This window comes from Sus scrofa, chromosome 6 (assembly GCF_054392235.1).
Source record: "Sus scrofa isolate SSC_HxYL_T2T_F1_AM1 chromosome 6, Sscrofa_HxYL_maternal_Yorkshire_Landrace_v2.0, whole genome shotgun sequence".
NCBI classification, from domain to species: Eukaryota; Metazoa; Chordata; class Mammalia; order Artiodactyla; family Suidae; genus Sus; species Sus scrofa.
The window spans coordinates 21862377-21880568 of record NC_139388.1 but is presented as its reverse complement, the minus strand read 5'-3'; the positions used below and the strand labels follow the sequence as shown (position 1 = coordinate 21880568).

Genomic DNA, 18192 nt, shown 5'->3' with positions numbered 1-18192 from the left:
ACTTAGGGGACATTGGGAGGTCGCTGTAAGTAAATAAATTGCTCAAAAAAGCCATCAGAACAAGGCAGGTTTGCTTCCTTAGTGGAGCCTTGAGAATTGCTTCAGGTTGCTGGGTGGGGGGTGGGATGAGGCCAGCATTCATCTTCAGACCAAGGGCAAGAGTTTGAGGACCACCCTTCTACGGATTTGAGTACACACCTCACCGGATACTAAGGAGGAGCTACTACTCCCAGAAAGGAAGAGGCAGGCTGTTCCAACCCCCACTCCCCTTGGATGATAAAACTGTAGCCCACCGGATCCTCTGGACAGAGCTTGCATCTCTCCCAAGCATCCTATCTTAATAAACCTGTTTCTTGCCTATCACCTTGTCTCTGGCTGATTCCTTCTGCGTGGAGAGATGAAGAACCTGAACCTCAGTGAGTCCAGACACAGGGTGAGTGATTCTAATTTAAAACCGTGGGTTCAAGTCCCAATCTGAGTTCTGGCTAGGTTCAGGCTGTTAATACTATCAGTTTCAATACTACTATAGACCTATTGGAATGGCTGAAGAAGAAGGAAAAAATTTAAAAAAACTAACAATACCCAGAGTTGATGAGAACACACAGCAACCACAACTCTCTTACCTTGCTGGTGGAAATGCAAAATGGTAGGTACTATCACTTTAAAAAAACAGTTCAGCAATCTCTTATAAAGTTAAAATGCATACTTTCAAACATCAGAGCAATCCCACGGATAGGTGTTTACCAAAGTGAAATGAAAACCTATTTTCACACAAAAATCTGTACATAAATATTGACAGCAGTTTTCATCATCTTTGCTGGCAATTTTAAAAAAAGAAAAACTGATAATACAATAACATGATGAATCTCAAATGCATTATGCTAAATGAAAAAAGCCAGAATAAGAATGTTATACACTATGTGACTCCATTTTTTAATATTCTTATAAATTATAGGAACAGAAAACAGAGGAGCGGTTTCTAAGAGTTAGTGGGAGGGGCTGACACAAATAAAATAATACATTGTACCCCAAAAAAGTTCACTGTCCATGTTTTTAGAGGAGATGGAGCCAGATGATCTAAAATGTATCTTCCAATTCTGATTTCACTGCTCTTTGGGTAAATCTCTTTATCAGCTTCTAACATAACCGACTCTGTGGCAAAACACAGTACTACTTTTTAGAATCCACTCAGTCATATTTTGTCTTAGTATTGAAAGCCAGCAGCAACCCTGGGGCTCCTGCGCATAAAATCCTTTCCGTGTCCCCTGTTTCCTGTCTGTAGGAAAAAGGCTTCATTCAGCTTCCCTGAGTTCCAAGGGCAGATTCAAACAGGTGCTGAGCAGGGAAGGGAGGAGATGCAGAGACCAGGGAGGGACAGTCAGGAAACCACAGGGCCGCCTGGGGCAGGGTCCTGGTTTCTCCTCAAAGATACCCAGAACAACACCTTTGACCTCTTCGGCGGAACTAAAACCGCCACCAAATGGAAGATGTTCACTGCTGGATGAAGCATTCTTCATTCCAGAGAGAAGGTCACCATCCAGGAACCGCCTCGAAAACAAGAGAAGCTCTTATCGAAACCATTCGACAGCGAAAGATCTCTGGACTGAAGGAATGTGGACCTGCAGGCACCCAGATCCTTCCCGCAGCCCTTGACTATTCGACTCCTTGCACCCTCCTCCCCCCACCCCCGCCCCCATCATTTTGAGGGCCTTCGCCCACTGCAGCTCCCTTTGCCTGATGAGTGATAAAGCTCTTCTTGTCTGCTTCCCCTAAAACTCTGACTGCAAGATTCAGTTCGGTACCAGTGTACAGAGGCCAAGTTTCAGCAGCCACGCTAGAAGAGAATTTTAGTTCTTATTCTTACTGCCATATTGTGATTTATAAGAAGCACGGAGTTGCTGTGATCACGCATTGGGTTAAGAACCCAACATAGTGTCCGTGTGGATGCAGGTTCAATCCCTGGCCTTGCTCAGTTGGTTAAGGATCCGGTGTTGGGGCAAGCTGCCGTGCAGGCTGCAGATGTGGCTCAGATCCGGCGTTGCCATGGCTGTGGCACAGACCTCAGCTGCAGCTCCAATTCGACCTCTAGCCTGGGAACTTGCATATGCTGCAGACCTGGCCCTAAAAAAAAAAAAAGAAACATATACTTGGTCGGTCAAATGACCAAAAATAGTATTTTTCATATATATTTGGTCTTCACCCAAGGTCTGGGCTCACACTCCTAAACCCTTGTTATTTCCTCTGATTGGAGCACTAAAGGCATCTTCTGTTATGTTCATGAGATGACTTTTGCAATGCCCTTAAGTGACGTAAGGATGGGGCTGCTGGCCACCAGGAGAACCAACCAAGTGATTAGAAGGTTGGAACTTGGGAATTCCTGTTGTGGCGCAGCAGAAGCAAATCCAACTAGTAACCATGAAGATGCAGGTTTAATCCCTGGCCTCACTCAGTGGGTTAAGGATCCTGGCATGGCCGTGAGCTGTGGTGCAGGTCTCAGACGAGACTTGGATCCAGCGTTGCTGTGGCTGTGGTGTAGGCCAGCAGTGGTAGCTCCGATTTGACCCCTAGCCTGGGAACCTCCATATACCACGGGTATGGCCCTAAACTGCAAAAAAAAAAAAAACAGGTTGGACCTTCACACACACACACACACACACACACACACACACACACACACACACACACCCTTCCCATCTTCAGGGAGAGAGAGGGGATGAAGATTGAAGTCAATCGCCAATTGCTGAGATTTCATCAGCCATGCCTGCCTGTGCAATGAAGCCACCCTAAAATCCAGACAAGGTTCAAAGAGCTTCCAGGTGGGAAAACATGGAGACTTAGAAAGAGGGGGTGGGCTGGGAGCAGACACGGAAGCTCCCGGCCTTATCCATGCCTTGCCCTATGCATCTCTTCCATCTGGCTGTTCCTGAGGTATTAATATCTTTTTATAATAAACCCATAATCTAGTGAGTACACCAGTTTCCAAGTTCTGTGAGCCACTGCAGCAAACTAACTGAACCCACAGAGGGGGTCTTAGGAACCTCTGATTTGTAGCCATTTGGTCATCAGTATAGGTAACAACCTGGGCCTGTAAAAGGCATCTGAAGTGGCAGGAGAGAGGAAGTCTTGTAGGACTGAATCCTTAACCTGTGGAATCTGACACTATCCACCTAGATAGTGTCAGAATTGAGTTGGCTTGCAGGACTGTCACCTGTGCCACAGAAATTGCTTGGTGTAGGGGGAAGCTCTACGCCTTCAGTAACCAGAGGGCAGTGTTTTCTCTGAAGGCAAAGGAGACAGGGGGAAGAACTTGGGTGTTTTCCTACACAGAGAGAAAAAGCTGAGTTTTCTTCCTAAATAAGGATGATGTGCGGAGTTCCCATTGTGGCTCAGTGGAAACACATCTGAATAGCATCCATGAGGACTCAGGTTCGATCCTTGGCCTCACTCAGTGGGTTAAGGATCCAGCGTTGCCGTGAGCTGTGATGTAGGTTGCAGAGGCAGCTCGGCTCCTGCGTTGCTGTGGCTGTGGTGTAGGCCGGGAACCTCCATATGCCGAAGGTGCCGCCCTTAAAAAAAAAAAAAGGATGATTTGCTCCATAGCTACAGATACCTCATTTCATTTTCTAATGTGTGTGCAGTTTTGTTTTCTTATTTAAAGGCAATCTCTGTTGTAGCTAAATTTAAGCATACAGGTTAAGCTAAAAGAACACTTGAAAACATCCACAATCTTCACCACCTAGAAGTAATTACTGTTGACTCTTGCATTTTCCTTCCTTCTAGAGTTTAGACTTCCTCTGCATGTTACTCTGCAAACTTTGTCACTTACTGTCTTTCTGAATCGATACATATATTCATTTATAATTTTTTTTTCAAATTACAGAAGTATATAAGAAGAGCTCCTTTGTCTCCCTACTAATCTATCTCTCCAGATGTGACCGTGGTTAATATTTCATTGTCTATCCTTCCAGGTTTGTTTGTTTGGTTTTTTTGGGGGGGTTGTTTGTTTGTTTTGTTTTCTGTTGTTTTTTTACTGGCCACACCTGCAGCATATGGAAGTCCCCAGGCTAGGGGTCAAATCGGAGCTGCAGCTGCTGGCCTACACCATAGCCACGGCAACACCATGGCCACCTCTGTAACCTACACCAGAGCTTAACCCACTGAGCAAGACTAGGGATTGAACCCACATCCTTACAGACAGTATGTCAGATTCTTAACCTGCTGAGCCACAACAGAAACTCTCAGGTCTTTTTTATATCATATACATATGCAACCTAAAAGCAGGGCCAGCAGAAGTTGATGGGGAAGTTGGACATTAGGAATCTAGGGAGGAAGGAAAGGCAAGAAAGACAGAGCCTTAGCAGGCACTGTGCTATATGACAGGTCTTGAAACTGAACAAGACCCTCAGGGCCCTCCTGAGCACGGCAGCCTTTTCACGTCCCCCGTTCCCTATTTGTAGGCAAAGACTTTAGTCTCTGAGCCCCACCCTGAGTTCCAAAGAGTAGAGCCATGAAGTTACTACGCAGGGAAGTGGGGAGACACAGAAACAAAAGAGAAGCCGTTCGCTAGTTCAGCAGTAAAACAGAGCCCTAGCTGCTCCTCAAGGGACACACATCACAATCTGACTTTGAGCTGTTCTGCAGGAACTAAGGCCCCCACCAGATGGAGGATGGCGACTACACGCTGAACACAAGCCCATGGACCCCAGACTGGCCGGAACCGGAAGGGTGATGCTTAGGAGTCCAGGTACCCCGCCACCAACCAATCAGAAGAAAGTCATGGTCTCCCATACCCCGCACCCCCAGAAGTTGCCTTTAAAAGCCTTCCGCCTTGGCCAGCCAGTAAGGTGGATCTGAGACAAACTGGCGTCTCCCGTCTTCCCCCTCAGTCCCCTCTCCATCAATACAGGTCTCTCTGCTCCAAGCTCCAACTTGGCTTGCTGGGCCTCACTGTGCATCGGACCCACGAACGAGGGTGTGACAACAGTATTGTTTCTCTTGAACCTTAGAACAAGCAAATCAAGTAGGGAATCATATCCTTCCTTTGCAGATGGAGCTACGGAGGCCTCGAAAATCAACTAACTGTCCCGAAGCCACAGAGCTGATAAATGACGGTCACATGTTACCAAAGCCCAGGCCCGTGTATGCTCGTTTGCTAGTACGCTACTAGTATGCTAGTAGTTCTCCACTGAGGGTGAGTTTGCCCTCACCCCACACCCAGAGAACATTTAGTGATGTCTGAAGATACTGCTGGTTGTCACAGCTCGGCGGGGGGAGAAAGGTGCTACTGGCCTCTGGTGGGTGGAGGCCACAGGTGCTGCTTAGACAGCCTCCCCTGAAAGAGAACTACCCAGCACAACATGTCAGCAGTGCCAGGCTTAAGAAACTCTGCATTACGCCACGGGAGGGGAAGAAAAGTTTCAGGTCGAGGTACTATTTTTGCTTTAGTGGGGCCTCTTCCCATGGTCCACACTCTTGGTCCTGGCAGCATGCCTGTCCCAATATGAAAGACATAAGTCTGGGGTCACCGTGTGTCTGATTTATGCCCTTTGGGGAAAGAGGAGGTTGGAATGGGTGTTACAGAGGCAACTTTTTAAAAATACACCACAGGATGACTGTGTGAAATTGAAAGAGAGATCGTGGAATGTCTGACCCCAGCTGAAGAAGGCAATACACAGAGCCCTTAACTGCTGCACCAGACTGAGCTCCCGGGGCAGGGCGGGCACGGGGATGGGAATTACGTCCCCATTATCCACAAAGTGAACGTTTTCTTAACAATAACACAGTGATTTCAGAAGCAATTTAAAAAACAAGAACCTTTCCCCCAAACTCCAGAGCGTTTCTGATTTTTGTCAGCAACAAAAGAATTCAGCTTCCAAAAGCAGGCTGTATCTCTGAATATTAAAACTCCCACCTTGGGAAATTTTTTAAGCCTTCAGACAACCCCCTTTAAAGTTAAAAATGAAAGTCACTCAGCAGACTATAGTGCTCATGGGCCCCTTTTATCTAGTGAAGAAAGACAACAGAGTGAAAACTCAGGAGCTGGAGACCAAATTACTGACCTTGAGTCACCTTCCACACCATGTCTGGCCCAACCAAGATAGGGAGTTAAAAGCTTTAACTAGAGCAACAGCAAATGATGTAATTTGATGATACAAAGAAATCCATCAAGGGAGAATAAACGACTGTCCTCATAGCTTTTGTTTGTTTTTGGTTTTTTTAGGCCACACCCATGCATATGGAAGTTTCCAGGCCAGGGATCGAATCCAAGCTGGAGCTGTATCCTACGCCACAGCTGCAGCAATGTCAGATCCTTAATCCACTGGGCCAGGGATCAAACCAGTGTCTCCACAGAGACAAGCTGGACCATCAACCCACTGCACCACAGCGGGAACTCCCCAATAGGTTTATTACTTATCTGCCTAGAGCTGTGTGGCTGAACCCCTACCTCTCTCTCCAGACTCAATTGCTCTCATTTCCCTTTTCTATGATGGGTATCATTATGCCACACGAAGACCTATTCATCCACATCTTCGAGATGAGTTCCTGTGTTCCTCTATCCAGCTGCACTTCCCATGCAAGCCAACTATGAAACTTTCAGAAATGCCACCAAATCCAAGCATCAAGCATCCAATGGCCCCAAACTGAAACAGCAAGGAGGCACCCAGCACTCCGCGGCATTTTCCCAGGATTCACAAATTGCTATCTTCATACTCAGATCTGCTCCTTTCTGCCTTATTTTCTCCCTAACTCCTAACTATCAGCATTAACCACACATTCGCAAAATTCCCATCGTGGTTCAGCGGTTAACAAACCTGACAAGCATCTGTGAGGGATGCGGGGTCAATCCTCAGCAGGTTAAGGATCTGGCATTGCCGTGAAATGTGATGGAGATCGCACATGCAGCTTGGATCCCGAGTGGCTGTGGCTGTGGTGTAGGCTGGTGGCTACAGCTCCATTTGGACCCCTAGCCTGGGAACCTCCATATGCTGCAGGTGCGGCCCTAAAAAGACAAAAACAAAAACAACACATTCGCTTTATATACCTGGCACTATACTAGGTGTTTCATTTTGCTTTCTTTTTACAGCATCTGCAGCATATGGAAGTTCCCAGGCTAGGGGTCAAATCAGAGCTGTAGCCACTGAGGTCTCCACCACAGCCATGGCAACACCAGACATGAGTTGCATCTGCAACCTACACAACAGCTGGTGGCAATACCAAATCCTTAACTCACTGCATGATGCCAGGGATCGAATCTGCATCCTCACAGAGACAATGTCAGGTACTTAATCCACTGAGCCACAACAGGACCTCCATGGTATTTCATAAATCCAATTTTATTTATCTTTTGCAGCAACCCATGAGATAAGTATTATTACCTCCATATGTAGCTGAGAAAACTAAGGTTAGAGAGCTTTAGCAACTTACGAAAGATAACATAGGAGTTCCCACTCTAACTCAGCAGATTAAGAACCCCACTAGTATCCATGAGGATGTGGGTTTGATCCCTACCCTAACTCAGTGGGTTAAGGATCCGGCGTTGCCTGAAGCTGCAGCATAGATCACAGATGCAGCTCAGATCCCACATTGCTGCAGCTGTGGTGTAGGCTGGCAGCTGCAGCTCCAATTCGACCCCTAACCTGGGAACTTCCATAGGCCACAGGTACAGCCCTAAAAAGAAAAAAAAAGATAACATAGAATATAAGTGGCAAATTTAGTCCTAAGTACATCTGACCCTGAAAACCATTTTTACTACACAGCATGCAAGCTGTATGGATGAAAACTCTAAAATATGTTAGTAGTAGGTTTTGTTAAGATATAAGATGATGGCTAATTCTAAGCCTTTCTTAATTAAATTGTCTCTATTTTTCAGTATTTTAAATGCGGTATACAAGATAGACCAAGTGACTCACCCTTACAGATGAAATATGTGAAATAAAAGTGTTCAAGACCCTGGCCATCAGGCAGCAAAGGCAGCCATCCCTGAGAGGTGGAAAACAAATAAGGTGAGCCCTATGACTGCCTCAGAGTAGGCTAGTAAGACAGTCTCCAGACCTCTGCATAGGGAGGGGAAACCAGGCAGAGCCTAGAAGACTCCCTGAGTTGAACAGACAAATCTAAGAGTCTAGTGAGACCAAAGTGGTGAGAGTTCACAGCACAGAGTACCAGTGAGGAGGGAGGTGTACAGAGAGAGAACTCCAGACATCTGCAGAGGGTAGCTTTCAGGTAGTTAGTAAGTACTGATCAGTGCATAAGGGTGAGAAAACTACCCCTATCAGGAAAAGAACAACCCCAAGTATCCAGTGTCCATTTCCACTAGCCAAACTAGAAAATTACATGACTGAGTAGAGCACACAATAGGGTCTTGTCTCAATTGTGGAAAACAATTATCCCCAGACTGCTGTGCCCAAGTCTGACCTAACATTTCTTAAAAGCAATACCCAGGAGTTCCTACTGTGGCACAGTGGAAACGAATCTGACTAGGAACCATGAGGTCATGGGTTCAATCCCTGGCCTCACTCAGTGGGTCAAGGATCCGGCATTGCCATGAACTGTGGTGTAGGTCACAGACGCGGCTCAGATGCCGAGTTGCTGTGGCTCTGGCACAGGCCAGCAGCCACAGCTCCAATTAGACCCCTAGACACTTAACCTCCATATGCCACAGGTGTGGCCCTAAAAAGATAAAAAGACAAAAAAAAAAAAAAAAGATCAAATTTCTTGTAACTAACTTGAATGTGTCCCAGAACAAACCTCGAAAAGATCTAGAGGAATACAAAAAGATCCTCAGTAAGGTAACATTCACAATGTCTGGCATCTAATCAGAAATTAACAGACATGCAAAGAAGTAGAAAGATACAACCATAATGAGGAGAACAATTAGGGAAACTGGTATATATGTATTTTGTACATTCAGATTTTGAACTACAAGCACGAAAGATATGAAGAGACCCAAATCAGACTTCTAGAGATGCAGGTGATGAAAAATATATTAGCAGAATAGACACTGCAAAGAAAAGACTAGTGAACTTGAAGACACAGCAATAGAAACTATTCAAAGTGTACCACTGAGAGAAAAAAGATCCCAATAAAATTAAAACAGCATCAGTGAGATGTGAAAGAACTTTAAGTAGCCCAATATATCCGTGGCTATAGTCCTCAAAAGGGGAGGAAGAGGGAGAAAATTTTGAAAAAATAATAGTCAAAAACTTTCAAATATTATGAAAACTGTAAACACACATATCCAAGCTCAAATGAACTCTAAGCACAAGAAAAGTGAAAAAAAAAGAAAAGAAAAGAAAAACTACACCAAGATACATCATAATCAGATTATGCCAATGGTGAAGAGAAAACCTTAAATTCAGCCAGAGGCGAAAGACATGTTATGAAAAGAGGATCTAAGATGAGGATAACAACAGGCTTCTCACTGGAAACAAAACAAAGGAGAAAAACAGCAACATCTTTAAAGTACTGAAAGAAAAAAATCTATCATAAAAGAATTCTATGCCTAGCAAAAAAAAATCTTTATAAATAAAATGAAACCAATATGGATGAACCTTAAAAACACTATGCTAAGTAAAAATAGTGACAAAAGTCTGTTTTTTGTTTTTGTTTTTGTTTTGCCTTTTTGCCATTTCTTGGGCCGCTCCTGCGGCACATGGAGGTTCCTGGGCTAGGAGTCGAATCGGAGCTGTAGCTGCCGGCCTATGCCAGAGCCACAGCAACGCGAGATCCGAGCCATGTCTGCGAGCACACCACAGCTCACGGCAATGCCGGATCCTTAATCCACTGAGCAAGGGCAGGGATCGAACCCGCAACTTCATGGTTCCTAGTCAGATTCGTTAACCACTGCGCCACAACAGGAACTCCAGTCTATGTTATATTAATAAAATAGTTTACTATTTTATTATTTCACCAAAATAGATAAAACTATACGGAGTTCCCGTCGTGGCGCAGTGGTTAACGAATCCGACTAGGAACCATGAGGTTGCGGGTTCGATCCCTGCCCTTGCTCAGTGGGTCAAGGTTCCGGCGTTGCCGTGAGCTGTGGTGTAGGTCACAGACGCGGCTCGGATCCTGCGTTGCTGTGGCTCTGGCGTAGGCTGGCAGCTACAGCTCCGATTCGACCTCTAGCCCGGGAACCTCCATATGCCGCAGGAGCGGCCCAAGAAATGGCAAAAAGACAAAAAAAAAAAAAAAAAAAAAAACTATATATACAGAAAGTAGGCTAGTGGTTGCTTAGAGCTGGGGGTTTGGGGCAAAAGCAGAGATAGCTAGGAGTTCCCGTTGTGGTGCAGCGGAAATAAATCCAACTAGAAACCATGAGGTTGCAAGTTTGATTCCTGGCCAGCGCTGAGGGTTAAGAACCCTGCATTGCTGTGGCTGTGGTATAGGCCGGCAGCTGTAGCTCCGATTCTACCCGTGGCCTGGGAAGCTCCATATGCTGAATGTGTGGCCCTAAAAAAAGCAAAAATCAAAAAAAAAAAAGCAGAGATAGCCAAATTACAATAACAACACAAAAGCTTACAGCTTTATTAGCCAACAAAGGAGATAAAAATAGAACCATAAGGGGTTCCTGCTGTGGCCCAGTGGGTTAAGAATCCAACTGCAGGAGTTCTTGTTGTGGTGCAGTGGAAACAAATCCGACTAGGAACCATGACGTTGTGGGTTTGATCCCTGGCCTTGCTCGGTGGGTTAAGGATCCAGCGTTGCTACAAGCTGTGGTGTAGGCTGACTGCTAAAGCTCAGGTTTGAATCCCTAGCCTAGGAACTTCCATGTGCCGTGGCCCTAAAAGCAAAAAAAAAAAAAAAAAAAACCAGAATCCAACTGCAGCGGCTTAGGTCTCTGTGGAGGTGCAGGTTTGATCCTTGGCCTATGTAGTGAGTTAAAGGATCTGACATTGCACAGCTGTGGCTCGGATTTAATCCCTGGCCCAGCAACTTCCATATGCTGCAGATGCAACCATAAAAAATAATAATATTAATCTGAAAAAAGGCAGAAAACGAAAAATAAAACCAAGAACAGATGAAACAAATAGAAAACAGTTTGCAAGATTACAGGCTTAATTAAACCTAACCAAATCAGTAATTACATTGAATGAAAACACTTCAAATATTCCAACTAAAGGCAGAGACCGTCAGATTTATAAAAAGAAAGAACCAACTAATAGATCAACAGAATAGAATAGAATAGAGAGCCCAGAAATAGATCCATAGATCTATGGAAAAACCAATTGATTTTTTTTACAGTGATACTAAGGCAATTAATTGAAGAACATAATGTTTCAACAAATTAAAACTATTGTATATCCACATACAAACATAACAAAAATAATTTTGATACATAGCTAATACCATAGACAAAAAATTAACTGATTTGAACCCAAATATAAAGCTTAAACTTCTAGAAAAATACATAAGAGAAAATCTTTGTAACCTTGGATTAGACAAAGATTTCTTAGCTGCAACACCAAAAGCATAATCCATAAAAGAACCAACTGATAGGAGTTCCCGTCGTGGCTCAGTGGTTAACGAATCCGACTAGGAACCATGAGGTTGCAGGTTCGATCCCTGGCCTCGCTCAGTGGGTTAAGGATCGGGCATTGCCATGAGCTGTGGTGTAGGTCACAGACATGGCTCTGATCCCGCGTTGCTATGGCTCTGGTGTAGGTCTGTGGCTACAGCTCCGATTCGACCCCTAGCCTGGGAACCTCCATATGCCACGGGTACGGCCCTAGAAAAGGCAAAAAAAAAAGACAAAAATAAATAAATAAACTCAAAATTACTTAAGGACTTAAATATAAGACATGACACCATAAAGCTTCTAGAAGAGGATATAGGCAACACATTCTCCAATGCAAATCACAGCAATGTTCTCTTGGGTCAGTCTCCCAAGGCAATAGAAATAAAAGCAAAAGTAAACACATAGGGCCTAATCAAACTTACAAGCTTTTGCAGAGCAAAGGAAAGCATAAACAAAACAAAAAGACAACCTATGGACTAGAAGAAGATATTTGAAAATGATGTAACCAACAAGGGATTAATTTCCAAAATATACAAAGAGCTCATATAGCTCAATATCAAAAAAACCAAACAGTCCAGTCAAAACATGGGCATAAGACCTAAACAGAAATTTCTCCAAAAGAGACATACAGATGGCTAATAGGCATATGAATAGATGCTCAACATCACTAATTATTAGAGACACACAAATCAAAACTACAATGAGGTATCACCTCACACCAGTCAGGATGGTCATCACTAAAATGCCTACTGAGTTAACGTTGTGGTTCAGCAGGTTAAGGACCCGACATTGTCTCTGTAAGGATGCAGGTTTGATCCCTGGCCTTGCTCAGTAGGTTAAGGATCTGGGGTTGCCTGGCTGTGGAATAGGTTCCCAAATGCAGCTCCAATCTGGCATTGCTGTGGCTATGGCGTAGGCTGGCAGCTGCAACTCTAATTTGACCCCTAGCCCGGGAACTTCCATATGCCATAGGTGTGGCTGTAAAAATAAAAAAATAAAATATCTACAAATAACAAGTGCTGGAGAGGATGTGGAGAAAAGGTAACCCTCCTATATTGTTGAAGGAAATGTAATGTGGTGCGGCCTCTATAGAAAGTAGTATGGAGTTTCCTTAAAAAACTAAAAATAACCCTGATCTAGGACCTCCAGCCTCCAGAAATGTGAGAAATAAATTTCTGTTGTTCATTAAAAAAAAAAAAAAAAAAACTAAAACTAGAGTTGCCATATGATCTAGCAATCGCACTCCTGGGCATGTAAATCCAAAGAAAACTCTAATTTGAAAAGATACGTGCACCCCAATGTTCACAGCAGTACTATTTACAATAGCCAAGATACAGAAGCAAACTAAATGTCCATCGACAGATGAATGGATGAAGAAGATGTGGTATAAATATACGCAATGGAATACCACTCAGCCATTAAAAAGAATGAAATAATGTCATTTGCAGCAACATGGATGGACTTAGAGATGATCATACTACATGAAGTCAGACAAAGACAAATGCCAAATGATATTACTTATATATGGAATCTAAAATATATGACACAAATGAACTTACTTACAAAACAGAAACAGACGCGCAGACATAGTTTTCTTATGGTTACCAAAGGAGAAAAGGTATGGGGGAGGGATAAATTCAGAGTTTGGGATTAGCAGACACAAAGTAATATACATAAAATAGATAAATAGCACGATCCTACTGTATAGGACAGGGAACTATATTCAATATCCTGTAATAAACTATAATGGAGGAGTTCCCATCGTGGTAACGAACGCAACTAGTATCCAAGAAGACGCAGGTTCAATCTCTGGTCTCGCTCAGTGGGTTAAAAGATCTGGCACTGCCATGAGTTGGAGTGTAGGTCACAAATGCGGCTTGGATTCTGCGTTGCTGCGGCTGTGGCACAGGCTGGCAGCTGCAGTTCCAATTCCACCTTTAGCCTGGGAACCTCCATATGCCACAGGTGCGGCCCTAAAAGGCCAAAAAAAGAAAAACGATCCTATGACTGAAGTGCATCTCTGTTCAACCACTAATCTTCCTCTATTTACAAGGAGTTATCTCAAGATAAACCTAAGTTGAAAATACAATAAGTAGAAAATGCATTTGATATACCTAACTTACCAAACATCATAGCTTAGCCTAATCTACCTGAAACACGCTCAGAACACTTACATCAGCCTACAGTCCGGTAAAATCATCTAATGCAAAGCCTATCTTATAATAAAGTGTCGAATATCTCCTGTAATGTACGGAATACTATACAGAGAGCGGAAAAAAAAAAAAAAAAGAGTGGTTGTCTGGATACAGAAAGAACGGTTAAGCATATTGGGTGTTTACCCTCATGATGGAGTGGCTGACTGGGAGTCAAGTCTGACGCTGCCTAGCACTGCAAGAGAGTACCGCAGTGTATTGCTCATCCAGGAAAAGATCAAATTTCAAACTTCCAAGTACATTTCCACTGAATGCATGACACTTTTGCACCGCTGTGAGTCGAAAAATCCTTAAATCAAACCATTATGTGTTGGGGACAGTCTGTATGTAATTGCACATGCCACACAAGAAAATGTGCTAGAGAGAGGGCAAGCAGGCCCGCCCCAAGATCAGAGAGAAGAAACAGACATTTTGAAATTCTGTATTCTTGCTTTTCAAGTTGATATTCTTTTGTGGGGGAGGGGGAAGGAGAAAAAAGTGCCTGGTTACACTGAAATCCTTTGGGAAAAGGAATCAGGAATAGAGACCAGAGGAGGGGCTTTGACTTTTCACTTCACACCTTACAAAATTTTTTTGAATTTTCTACTCTTGACACATATAACTCATAGGAAATCTGGGTGTCCGGTTTAAGATCCTTTTGTATTCATTTTTATAATCCTCGGTACTAAATCTTTTTTAATTACTCAATGAATTTTATTACATTTATAGTTGTACAACAATCATCACAACCAAATTTTATAGCATTTCCATCCCATACCCTCAGTGCATCCCCCCACCCCCCAACCTGTCTCCTTTGGAAACCATAAGTTTTTCAAAGTCTGTGAGTCAGTATCTGTTCTGCAAAGAAGTTCATTGTGTCCTTTTTTTAGATTCCACATGTAAGTGATAGCATTTGATGTTGGTGTCTCATTGTCTGACTGACTTCACTTAGCATCATCATTTCTAGGTCCATCCATGTTGCTGCAAATGCCGTTATTTCTCTCCTTTTAATGGGTGAGTAATATTCCATTGTGTCTATGTACCACATCTTCTTTACCCACTCCTCTGTCAATGGACATTAAATCTTTTAATAGATGTAATTTTTTTTTCTTTTTTAGTGCCGCACCCACAGCACATGGAGGTTCCCAGGCTAGGGGTCTAATCGGAGCTACAGCTACCAACTTACACCACAGCCACAGCCACAGCAATGCTGGATCCAAGCCGTGTCTGCGATCTACATCACATCTCATGGCAATGCTGGATCCTTAACCCTCTGAGCAAGGCTAGGGATCGAACCCACACCTCGTGGTTCCTAGTCAGTTTCGTTAACCACTGAGCCACAAAGGGAACTCCAATAGATATAATTTTGAATGATATTCATCCTGCATTATCACAGGGTCCATTCAAAATCAGGAAGGACAGAGATCTCTTAATCCAAAGTTTCATTTTACAGATGGAAAAACTGCTGCTCAGTCTGCTCTCCCCACGGTAACTAGCACAGTCAATTCAGAGACTAAGGCCTTCTAACTTTCAATACATTTCACCAAATTTCCATTCTACATTTACTTTTTTCCTTTTCCTTTTTTTCTTTTTTTTCTTTTTTTGGCCACACCTGTGGCATGCAGAAGTTCCCAGGCCAGGGACTGAAACAATACTACAGCTGCAATGAGAGCCACAGAAGTTACAACATCAGAACCTTAACCAACTAAGCCACAAGGGAACTCCTACACCTGCATATTAAGATTCCATACTAAGCTTTTTAAAATCCTAAGGGCACCAATATTTTGGATGCTACACCTTGAAAAAAAAAGGTACCAATGAGAAGTAATTCAGCAGATGTAAGGAGACTAGTGAAGCAAGAGGAAGGTTTTTGTTTTTTGGGGTTTTTTTGTTTTTTTTTTTTTTTTTTGGCAATGCCTGAATTTCTTTAAACTAATATTATAGGACAAAGTGGGAAACATGTTCTGTGGCTTTAGGCACAAGAACTTTGTCCCATGGGAGGAAATCCAAGAGGGCAAATGCTTATGGTCCAACCATCCACAGGGGAGCTGTGTGTGTGTGGGGGGGGGGGGGGGCAAATGCTTATGGTCCAACCATCCACAGGGGAGCAGTGTGTGTGTGTGGCAAATGCTTATGGTCCAACCATCCACAGGGGAGCAGCGTGTGTGTGTGTGTGTGTGTGTGTGTGTGTGTGTGTGTGTGTGTGCAGTGATTTGGGCAATAACGTGCCAGCTGTGTTGGAGAAAGAGCTAGACAGGAGAAGAAAGATAATCTAGATGTACTTCAGTCTTTTTCCCTGGGGCCCAGCCCAGACATCTATGCACTGTGGTTGCTCCTTAAGCACAGGCCACCTTATTAGATTGGTCTTTCCCTTGCCTCCTTGCTTTTGGAAGACACCACCCCATCCCCTACCATTCTCCCCATGAAATAAACAAGTTACACTTGGTGTCAAGGATTAATGCTTTATACCAGCAGCGACAGCTACTAGATAGAGTGGCAAAGTAAGCCCACTGGGCCCTGCAAATAACCAAGGAGCAGAACTCCCAGAGCGAGACAAAGTTCAGAAGGTGAAGGGCCTATTGGGTGCCTCCCAGTTTGTCCATTTCATTACCCTGTCAGTCTCCATGGGTTTTTAGTTTTATTTTTGTCTGTTTTCTTGTTTGTTTTGCCATCATTTTAAAGCATCTGTCTGTTCAAATGGTAGCAAAGCAGCCAAATGATTTTAAATAGCCAAAGGGTACTACTAGATCTTTGAAGTAATATTAAACAAATACAGCTTATAAACTTCCTTAGGGTAAGACTACCCTTGTATCTTCTTTGAGGAATAAAGTGAGAGGTGAGAATAAACAGAACGAGAAGTGGGCTCAACACTGAGTATGATCAAATCGGAGCTAAAGCTGCCAGCCTATACCACAGCCACACCAGATTCGAGCCATGTCTGTGACCTACGCACAGCTCACGGCAACGCAACGCTGTATCCTTAACCCACTGAGCAAGGCCAGGGGTCAAACCTGCATCCCCATGGATCCTAGTCAGGTTCGTTAACTGCTGGGCCACAAAGGGAACTCCCAAAAAAGACTATTTTTATGAGTTTCTTCATTAACTTATTTACTCGTGTAATAAGTAATGTGTGCTAAAAATAATGTTTTTGAAACCAAGAATAGTTGAAACAAATCACTGATTTTTTAAAAAGCCACGAAGTATGAATAAAGATTGTTTTATGCAGTAATTTACTTAGTTATAAATTGTTATGTTCAATGAGAAATTCTAATTAAAGTAATAAAACAGACCAGTGTATTAAATAAATAAATAATGAATAAATAAATAAAGTGTGAAGAACATAGTAGCTTTGACCAGACAGACAAGGTCTTTGAACCCTGGGAAGGTGATTTACCTCTAAGTCTCAAGTTCATCAACTGTAAAATGGGAACAATAGTAAATTTCTGCTGATCTTCAGATTCACACACTGGGCTAGTCAAAATCATTCTTATTTAAATGATACCTAAGTCCCTCAAACTCAGCACGTCTAAACCTGTGGACCTATACAACCTATTCCAGAGTTCTCTGTTCCCCACACAGCCATAAATCCCAGCTGTACTAAATATATCACTTCTCTTCTTTTTACCCACCCATGCTGATCCAGTCACCAAAGTCCTCCTATTTAAAAAGGAGTATTATGCAGTCATTAAAAATAAGACTGGGGATGGAGTTCCCATTGTGGCACAGCAGAAATGAATCTGACTAGTATCCATGAGGATACGGGTTCAATCCCTGGCCTTGATCAGTAGGTCAGGGATCTGGCATTGCAGTGAGCTGTGGTGTAGGTTGCAGATGAGGCTCAGATCTGGCATTGCTGTGGCTGTGGTGTAGGCCAGCTGCTGTGGTTCCAATTCAGTCCCTAGCTTGGGAACTTCTATATGCCATGGGTGGGGCCCAAAAAAGCAAAAAAATAATAATAATAACAATAAGACTGAGGAGGAGTTTCCGCTGTGGCACAGAGAGTTAAGGATCTGGCATTGCAGAAGCTGTGGCATAGACTGCAGCTGTGGCTCGGACTTGATCCCTGGCCCCGGGAACTTCCATATGCCACAGGTGTGGCGGAAAAAGAAAAAAAAAGATCGAACCTGCACCACATCAGTAACCAGAGCCACAGCAACGACAATGGCAGATCAAATCCCTCCTTGTAGTATGCTCTTGATCAAAAGAAACAACAGCAAAAGAACACACACACAACTAAGCACCTACCATGTGCCAACTCTGAACTAGGTACTGTGGAAATGATAATGACAGCGTAATATAAAAAGTGATAAGATTCTTAGAAAATAATTATACTATGAGGTAACATACACTATACTATTATACTACACATACAATCATACTATGAGGTAACATACAAATACAGGATAAATACAAGATACAAATGAAGGATAAAGGGAATAAACAAAGGAATAACATTCTTTGCTAAATTCAGCACATCAAGAC

At 43.3% G+C, this 18192-nt stretch overlaps 1 protein-coding gene across 9 annotated transcripts in view; it reads right to left on the bottom strand.

Moving 5' to 3' along the window:
* Positions 1-18192, bottom strand: part of LOC146402252 (uncharacterized) — a 1625488-nt gene that overhangs the window by 1561481 nt on the left and 45815 nt on the right. The window lies entirely within an intron of this gene.